A 10,376-nucleotide genomic window follows, 5' to 3' on the forward strand; every position below is an offset into this window, starting at 1 on the left:
CCTGCTTTACCTTTGTAGTTTCAGATCCCTGCAGATATTTCCTCCCAGAGCCCCAGCTTTCTACCTTTCTCAGCTCAAGAGTTCTCCCCTTCTGCACTTTCTGCCCCTTGCCACTTTAAGGAACTCTTAGCAGCCATTGCTTCTAGGTGTGCTTGGGGCTAGTAGCTCCATGTAAACTGCTCTTGGTGCAACCAGCCCAACTAACCCTACCCAAAAGGACCATGGGTAGGCAATCAAACCACCCCAAGAGGCTTTACTGTGACCTGTGCACAAAGCAACGGTGCGCAGGTGTAAAGCCTTCACTGATCGGACAGAAGCAAGCAGAGGACCGCTTACGCAGGCAGCGATATATCTAGCCATACAGGGGTAGACAGTGTCCTGTCTGCTAACAACAAACTGTCCACTTAGCCATGCCACTCTGCACAGGGCTCTGGACCTTTCTAACTTGGTTGTCTTGGGTGGGGATGTCTGCATATTGAATAAAGACATCTGGAGCAGCAGTAGGTTAAGGTCACTGGAAGCTGTTGTGGTCAGAGCCGTGGCAGGATGTCTGAAGCAAGCTTCCATGGAGTTGGTGAGGTTGAAGTCACAGTTGCTACAATTTCTGAAGTGAATTTAGGAGCTATGGCAGTGTTACTCACAGTCCAGCCGCACTTAGGGGCCACAGCAATGGCTGCCAGAGTAAAATTTCTGCTCTGTCTAGGTTCCTTGGAACGGCTTGACAGCTGTCAACCAAGCAGCCAGCTTCTAGCTCCTGCCAACCCCTGACAGTTTCCAGAGTTTAAAGGGAAGTCAGAAGACATTAAAAAGTGCTTGTAACCAAGATCCAACACGGAATTAGCATATTCTCTGATGAACTCTGTACAGCACTGAACTCATGGCCAAGTGCTGTCACAAAGTGAGAAATACCCATGTGCAAAGGCCTAGTCTCTCTCGCCATCATCTTAAGAGCATGGAGTTCAGGGGGAGCTTCTGATGGAACCACACGCAGACACCCAGGAGAAAGCATCAAGAAACAGCTGAGAGAATCTGTGCACACATAGCTTTTAGGAGAGCCGAGAAAGTTCTTTTGATTTGTAGACTTCCATTGTAATAATAATAGATTGAAGTGACCCCTTTGGCCACTTTTCTTCTCTATTTTAAAGTTTCCAAGTACCAAATTTAGTTTGGCTTTTTGCAATAAAGTGGCGGTTCTTAGGTAAATGCCATAGATTGACAGCTTGGTGGGTACCTGGGCGAGATTGTTGGCACCTGCATTAGACAGCTAGATAGGTTCCAGGCCAGGGAACTCTGACATTTTCCTGATACTTTCTGTAGGGTTTTAAAGTGCCAGGCCTTCCATGATAAAAAATGGAAGCAGCCTGGGATATTAGTTGTGAAAGAACCTTCCTTCCCAGCTGGTCTATCTCACAGCCAACCTATACATCTCTTGACCTATACATCTCTTGACCTATGCATCTCTTGACCTATATATCTCTTGACCTATGCATCTCTTGACTTATACATCTCCTGACCTTTATATCTCTTGACCTATATATCTCTTAACCATTGTTTCATCTTTGCTATACATAGTAAGACTACCACAGAGCAGGGACAAAAAAAATTAGAATTTTTCTTTTCCAGTTTAGTCAAATTGTAATAAACTGGGATTTTTGTTTGTTTGTTTTTGTTTTTACTTGTTTTCTGTCTCTCAGAGGGAGAATCACCAGGATTACTGTAAGTCTGAGGCTGGTCTCAGTTATATAGTGGGTTCCAGGCCAACTAGAGCTACACAGAGAAATGTTGTGTATTTTATAAATGAACAATACAAAATAAACAAATTAGAGAATATGGTGAGAAACGATCACGAGGACTTGGTCACAGCTGCCGGCTTGAGCTGCTCTGGTGGGAGGAGGACCAAGCTTACTGCTCTTTTATACGTTACCCCTTTCATTTTACTGAACTTTCCAACTTTCATTGCATAAAGACAGGGATTTTAAAACCCACAGGTGGAAGTGTTATCCAAAAGATTAAAATTCTGTAAGGAGAAATTAGCACTGTTTTCGAGTGTGGCATACCACTACAATCCCAGCTACCTGGGCAGGGTGAGGTAGGAGAAGGCAAACCTGGGCAACAGGGTGAACTGAGAGCAGTCAGGGTAACTTACAGAGACTCTATCACAAAGTTAAAACCAGGCAGTGTTAGGTCTCAGTTCCTTCATGCATAGAAATGAGCTCCAGCTGGACTGTAGGATTTCTGGAGGTTGGATAAAAGCCGGCATTCCTTGGGAACTGGTTAAATGGGGTTTCCACCCCCAAAGAAGCTCCCCTCAGGTTCTCACCCCCTTATAATCCAGATAATGTCTACCCCAAGCTCTTTTGCTTCTCTCTTTTTCTCTCTGCTCTAGATACTTGCAGGTGCTTCTGGGTCTTTTCTCTCTCTTACCCACAACAAAAACCTTCCCTCTTATTGCATCCCACTCGACCGGCAAGAAAGACGCAACAAACCGGAATCTTCTGCGGCAAAAGCTTTATTGCTTACTTCTCAGGAAGACCCCGAACTGGGAAAATGGCGCTGCTTATATAGCCCACAGCGTGACGTTTCAGCACCTGATATGGCGTGACAGCTCCTGATTCGATGCTCGCCCATCACCCCACTATTACGCCCCGAGAATGGGCAGTGACTAGGAGTGAGTTCACTCTCGCACCTGTGTACAAGGCTTGTTTACTAGTTAGGCACAGCGGAGGCCAGCACCATCTTATAATGGCGATTGCTCGCGGCACGCACGGCTCTCCTCAGTGATTGCTCGCGGCACGGCTCTCCACATCTCTCCCTTTTTATTTTATTAAAATTTAAGGCTGGTCTAGGCCTGTGTAATTATGCCCATCCGCTGTGGCTCCTGTCTTAGGTCGTTCCTCCAATGTCACAGCCTTTCCTGTCATAGGGTAACCCTATCGCCACCGGGCCCCGTGTCTTAGGTTGATCTGTGCATGAGGAAAGTTGCCCGTCCCTGGATACCGCAGTGCTATGTGACAGTAACTACTAAATGACCTAGGGCGAACTCTATAAAAGAGGCCAGCCACCAATGTCAACTAATTTTTGAGCATAGATAGCCAGATTTCGGGGGAGGCCCCTTGCTCGATGGCAGCAAGTGCTTGAGTTATCACAACTTTGTCATTTGTTTGTTGGGTTCTGAGCTTGCAAACCAACCAGAGCATGAACACGAGTCCACAGCAGGTGGCAACACCAAATAAACCTACCCCCACCTCTTCCTTAAAATAAGAAAATGCAGATGAAATCCAGGAGGAGAGGCCCTCTGTCAATGACAGGTCCACTCGTGTCGAGTTGATCTTTAGAACGGCCGCTCTCAGGGCCTCAAGGGTCTCATCGAATCTTTCAGACCAATTTCCTGCAAGATATAAAGAAAGCTGTATAGACAGATTAGCTGCATAAGTAAATTTTTCATATTGGACACTGGTAATGCACAGAGCTTCCAGTTTTCTTTCACAACCCAACTGGGACATCTGGTATAGAACACCTATCTGTTCCTCTGCCAGGTCAAGGTGCTGATTCAAAATCATCAGCCCTCCCTTTAACTTGGTACTAGCAGAAGTTTGGACAGTGATGGCATCAGCCAGATCTGCTGAAAGCTGATTTAATTTTGTGCCTGATTGAATCGTACTAGCCATAGCGTACCCTGCAGCTGTAGCAGCAGCTGCACTGGCTGAAATTGCTATGATCACGGCAGCAGTAATGCCAAAATCTCTCTTTTGTTGAAACAGAGATAAGGTGGAGGGTGTTTCCACTGGAAAAGGGATCCAACATGGGATCCGTGCCACCATGGCACAGGTGTTCTTTGTTACATCCCAACATTGAGAAATCCAACAAGAATCATTGGAACAGACTTCAAATGAATCATTTGAAAGAATAAACAAGAAAGGGTGGGTAAACACAGACTGGGGTAGATGGATAATTAATCTGGTTTACCAAAGTTTTATTGAACACAGTGATCTCTACACTGGTATTAGTATATCCATAAGAGTCCTGGGAGGCATCATGTATTCCCCAATACTGAGCAAATCTTGAGATGCCAGTAAAAGAAGCCTTTCCAGCTGCTCCTCCCTGGATAAATATCAAAGGATTGAGTTCTGTACAACTGCCATTGACTCCACAAAGCACCCACTTGTGAAAGGGATGCATTCTAAAGTCCTGTATGAAAAGTCCCTTTTTCATAACAAATTCCTTCTCTGGATCATCTATCATGTTGGGAGAAAAGGAAAAAGTTTTACTCTGATCTGCCCAATGAGTGATGGAGGATTGACAATCAGACCAAGGCAGGATCAGCCCTTCATCTTCCAAGCTACAATGAGGGGCTATTTTTGGTTGGTGGGGATGTTCTTTGTCTGAAAAGTTAGGTGGTAGAAATGTACCATTAACTCAAATTGCCTCCTGCCAAAAGGTCCGATTTGTAAAGGTTATATCTACATTGGAAGTATCTTGGGTTGTGCTCACCCAACCTCCTCGGTGCTCATTAAACTTCCCCAAAGCTCGGGCTGTGAGGTTGATACAATTTCCTGGTCCATTAATTTGAAAACATAAAGAACCCTGTTCTAGTAAAGAGTGATTTTTCTCCTAAAGGTGCTCGGGTGGGATCATAGGGTAAATATGGCAAATCCACTGTTTTATTAGTAGTAAAGAATTTTGGAAAAACTATAGCATCATGGCGAACTGGCATTGGTTTAGGGAAAGTCGAGAGAATAGCCCATCTCTGTTCACCCATTATACTAGGAACCTGAGACAAGTTCAGCATTGTCAGGATCAGGAACAGTCCTCGGGAGGTCAGCATCTTCTGCACCATCCTTGATGAATATCCTGAGGGTGAGTCGTTCCGGCAGCCAAAATGGGTTGCCTTCACTCTGTGGAAAAACACAAACAGCTCCCTAGGATCTGATTAAGATAGGATCCGGGCCTTTCCACAGACCAGTTAAAACATCCTTCCATTTGACCATTTCTTTTGGTCTATCAGGGTCTGAGCTATGTCGCTCAGCTGCAGAACGTCCCTGCTCGTCGAGATTCAAAAATTAAGTGTAAAGAGCGCCGTAGATACTGCTACTCTTGGCACTGAGGGCAGAGTCTCATCAACTCCCCCTTTTTGTTTTATAAGATAAGACTTGAGTGTGCGGTGGGCACGTTCCACAATGCCTTGTCCTTGAGGATTATAAGGAAGGCCAGTCAGGTGAGTGACATCCATTTGATGACAAAATTGTTGAAATTTAGTAGAAGTATATGCTGGCCCATTATCCATTTTAAGAATTGTGGGCTTGCCCCAAGCACTCCACGCTTCTAGGCAGTGCTGTATAACATGAGAGGCTTTTTCACCTGTTAAAGGTGTGGCAAACATTACACCAGAGCAGGTGTCAATGGAAACATGTAAATACTGATTTCTCCCAAAGGAGGAAATATGCGTGACATCCATTTGGCAGACCTGCAATGGCCTGACGCCACGAGGGTTTACCCCTACATGAGGAGTAGGTAAAAATTGACAACTACCTCTGTACATAAGGCGGAGGTGCACTAGGACCCTGAAGCCGACAGTCCGGAGGATGAGCAGCAAGCTGGCTTTCGCCAGCTGCTTTTGACCTTTTTCTGGACTGAGTAGCTTGCATTTTATCTTGCTGGTACCTTTCTCCCTTATAACGAACTGCTTCCTCCTCCAAGTCTGTTTCTTCAGAGGAGCTAAGTTCCTTATCCGATTATGAGCTACTGACAGCTAGCTGCTTAAACTCATCTAGCGGCGGGTAGAGGCTCCTTTCCTTATGTGCCTCTCCAGCTCGATCTCCCTTCTTCTCTCTCTTTCCATCCCTTTTTTTAATCTCTCCCAAGGCATTCTTTCCTATATATCTCTTTTCCTTGGGCTCAAGGCCTGTGGAAAAGCCTAAATTCTTCAGTGCACTTTGTTTCCTCTCTACATTTACTCTCTCTCCCCACTCTGCCTCTGATAGACTTTCTTGAATTTCATCCAAAACTTTCTGCCCTGCTTCTACCATTTGCTGACAATCCTCATCTGTTAAGCACGATTTCACCAATTTCCACAACGGCATGATCCCTGCTTTAAGTTTGCCGTTCTGCTGTTCCCTAACTAGTTCTCCTTTCTGTTTGTCCCAAGAGGCAACAGTTAACGACCCTGATCAATCATACCATGGTGCCACATGGTCTATCTCCCTGACAAATCCCTCTAAGGTCTTAGTGGCGATTTTTAGGCCACACTGCTTCAGGACCAAGCGTAAGGCAACTACTATAGAATGGGAGATTCCCATACTGCCGCTGTCCAGTCCTGACCGCGACTGAAACTGGTTGCTGTCCAGGCGCTGTCCAGGCCTGACTGTGACTAAGAACCAGTCAGCAGTTCCAGCGGTGGAAGCAAAATGAAACCGAAAGGAAAAGTGCAATCGCCGTGCAAACAATCAAAAGGGCGTCTAACTCTGGAGAAATTTCAAGACTGTACATACCTTGCAGAGCCTTTCGTCCCACAGTTCTAGTTCCGCCCCACGAATGAGGGATCTTCCTTGCACTGGTGTGATGGTATAAAGTTCCCGGGTTCCTCGGCGCCACTTATTGCGTCCCACTCGACCGGCAAGAAAGACGCAACAAACTGGAATCTTCTGTGGCAAAAGCTTTATTGCTTACTTCTCAGGAAGACCCCGAACTGGGAAAATGGCGCTGCTTATATAGCCCGCAGCGTGACGTTTCAGCACCTGATATGGAGTGACAGCTCCTGATTCGATGCTCGCCCATCACCCCACTATTACGCCCCGAGAATGGGCAGTGACTAGGAGTGAGTTCACTCTCGCACCTGTGTACAAGGCTTGTTTACTAGTTAGGCACAGCGGAGGCCAGCACCATCTTATAATGGCAATTGCTCGCGGCACACACGCCTCTCCTCAGCGATTGCTGGCAGCACGCACACGATTGCTCGCAGCATGGCTCTCCACACCCTCTAAGGGATGGGTTATGTTGGCTCTTTCTTTACTGAGCATCCTTGAGTACAGGGAAGAGGATATCCTTGAAATATGGCTCAATGGTAGAGCCCAAATCTTTTTTATGTTTGGAAGACTTTCAGATTTACAAAGACATGGGAAAATAGTACAAGCACATCCTTCATTGGTTTTCTTCAAAGGGCAACATGTTCAAAAAACTATAGTGCTTAAAACCAGTAACTCAGCTGGGCAGTGGTGGCGCACGCCTTTGATCCCAGCACTTGGGAGGCAAAGGCAGGCGGATTTCTGAGTTTGAGGCCAGCCTGGTCTACAAAATGCATTCCAGGACAGCCAGGGCTACACAGAGAAACCCTGTCCTGAAAAAACAAACAAAACAAACAAAAAAGAAAGCCAGTAACTCAACACTGTTGTCATTCTGTGAATAGCTTAAGGATCTTAGTAAAAATGTCCACTTCTCCACTTATTTAAAAATGTCTATACTGGTTTTATAGTCATATGTTATTTATAATATGGTTTTTGATTTAAAGAGATTTCACTCCATATCTACAAGTCCTCAGGATTGTCAGCCATATCAAAGCAAACACAGATGCTGTTGAAAACCAAAATTGCAATGAGATGCCAAAGGTTCTGAGTTTAGACTCCATTTTAGAGAACTTAACCTAAGTTTGTTAAGTAAACTTAGAAAATGCTAGGCTGGTACCTAGCATTAGTTTCCAATTTGTCCCCCAACAAAACCTGAGCCTAGCTCCAGTCTCCAGGCTAATCCCCAACAAGACCAGTGTTTTCAGTTTATTCCCCCAACAAATATGTGCCCCCATGTTACAAGCCCACCCCTGCCTAATGACTACCAATGCAGAGAGGAGCAGAAGTTAAGTTTATGATATGACTCGCAGCACCAGCCAATTGTGTTAAAGGCCACAGGAGCTTTCCAATTAGATGCTTGCACACGAACTCCCTGCTGGCTGCTTACTATAAAGCCTTGCCCTGATAGACACTCAGGGCTCACCCCCCAAAAAACTGTCCTGCATGATGGTGGTGCATGGGGGGGGGGCGAGCTAGCTCAAATAGAATAAAGACCCTGCTATGAGTTGCATCAGATTGGCTCTTGTGTATGTTTTGGGGAATCATTAACATTTCCCAGGCACAACAGCAACAGATAGGACACATCTCCAAGATTATCCAGTGTTAGCCCTTGAATAGAAAGATCTTTCCATCTAGCTAAGAAAAGATAAATTGGTATTTTTAAAAAATTGATTCATTGTTATTGTTTGTCTAAATTCATATATTGAGATCTTATCTCTCAGTGAGATGCCGCTAGGAGGCTGAGCACATGGGAAGTAATTGGGTTGTGAGGATGCAACCCACAGGATGGGGTTAGAGCCTATTTTTCTCTGTCAAGAAAGCTTGGTTTCCTCCTGGATCTGCAAGCCATCGGCAAGCAGGACTTCGGAATGACATGCAGGGGATGTGGAGGGATAACAGGCGTGAAACTTACCACCCTGAGCTGCCTCATTTCCTCACTCAAGGAGTGTGTCACTGCTGAAAGTTGAGATCAGGCCATGCCTGGCTCTATGTGTTCAAAACCCTGGTTTTCCCAGGCTGTGTCTTGGGCCGAGGAACTCCACTTTACAAACATTTTGATACCCATTTTGAGTGCACAGAAGCAGGATGACTCTGCGCTTTGGTGGGCACATAACTCAATCTGGGCACATAACCCCCTCTGCTCATAAGGCGTGTGTGGAGGTGGCGGGGGATGACTCGTTCCTAAAAGTAAAAAAACAAACCAAAACATAAGATTCCATTCTAGGAACATCACAGCAAATTGGTATTTTGTAAGCACGTGTGTATATGAAAATCCTGTCATGAAAACCAAGCCTAAGAACTTATCAGACACAACAGCCCAAAGACAGGATGCAACATTGTACCTGGAAAACAGAACCCCTGATGTCACAATGACAATGGCCCTGGCATCCGTCATCTGATTACCCTGTGTGTATGCCAACAACAGGCAGAGGACTCCCAGCTATCACAGGAACTTTGTCTCCATTGCAGATATAGCCTATTGCCATCCGTTTGTCCATCTATCACTTGTCCATCTGGGCTTGCTATCCATCGCCTCATGTGGCCATCTGAACCTAGATCCCTTCCTTTCCTCTACAGCCCCATGCTTCTCCAACTAGCTTCTTCAGCTCAAATCAACCCCGAAGCTCAGTACAACTCTGGTGTCATACCCTGGGTTCCATGACAGTACCTCCAACCAATCTCTTCTCCCACAGAGAGCCCCTGGCAACCCTTCCAGCTTCCTCGTCTGCCTCTCAACCCTTGTTAAGAGCTCACTGGTAGAGCATCCTTTAGCCTTTTGTGGCCATGATGTAACCTGCATACACACTCTCTCTCCCCACCCCCATACTTGCACAGTGGCTGGCGTTGCGTGATCTGAGGGTTCTTTGTATTTAAGAGCTTGGCTGGCTATCAAGGGAAGAAAATGGAACTCCTTGGCAAATTGCTGCCAATGAAGGTGGTTTGTGAATTTACGGACATTCAGCAAATTCTAACCTCATGGGAAAACACAGATGTGTCATCTGTTTCTCACAGTTGCCCACAATCAGCACAGTTTACCTTGACTCTGAGCCAGCCAAGCCGTGTGGTGCTTCATCAGCCTAGCCCAAGGGAGTGTCATGCTTCCTTCAGAGTGGATTAAGTCTTTCAGAACAAATAAAATATGTGTGTAGGAGGCAGAGTTGATAAAATTGGGGAAAAGGCTTTGGGGTGTTTTGCATTACAAGTGATTGTCCGCAGTCACGTTCCAAATGTGAACTGAAGTGTATCTAGGTTTCATTTTATTCCCAGCAGAAAGTGTATGAAGCAAGCCTTGCAGAGGGTGACATCAATGCCAAGCAGTGCTGAGCCATCTGCTCCAGTGTGGCCTGAGGTCTGGTGGCTAGCTTTTCCAGATCCTTACACATCAGCAGAGAAACAAAGTCACCGGGCGTGCCAATGGCTTCTCTCCACACTCCTCCTGCTCTTCCTGCATGGCCAAGTAGAAACCAAAATTAAATACATATTCTAGGTCATGGGGAAACCTATCTTTAAGATTTCAGCTTTTGGGGGAATTGATCAACTGTAGTAATATCTCAATCAACATATAGTAATATTTTCTTATGGAGAAAAACATCTGTGGGTATAAATATTCCTCTTAAACAACTTAGATATTTATAAAATACTTATAAGTGTTTCCTTTCAGTTGGGTTCTGTGGCACACATCTGTAATCAGCACTTGGGAGCTGAGACAGGATTCTGTCTCAAAATCCATTTGGATTACATATTGAGTTAGTACTCAGTATAGGGCAACAGATAGGATTCTGACTCAAGGAAAGCAAACCAAAACATTTTCTTAGC

This window comes from Mus musculus, chromosome 5, assembly GCF_000001635.26.
Source record: "Mus musculus strain C57BL/6J chromosome 5, GRCm38.p6 C57BL/6J".
Lineage (NCBI taxonomy): Eukaryota > Metazoa > Chordata > Mammalia > Rodentia > Muridae > Mus > Mus musculus.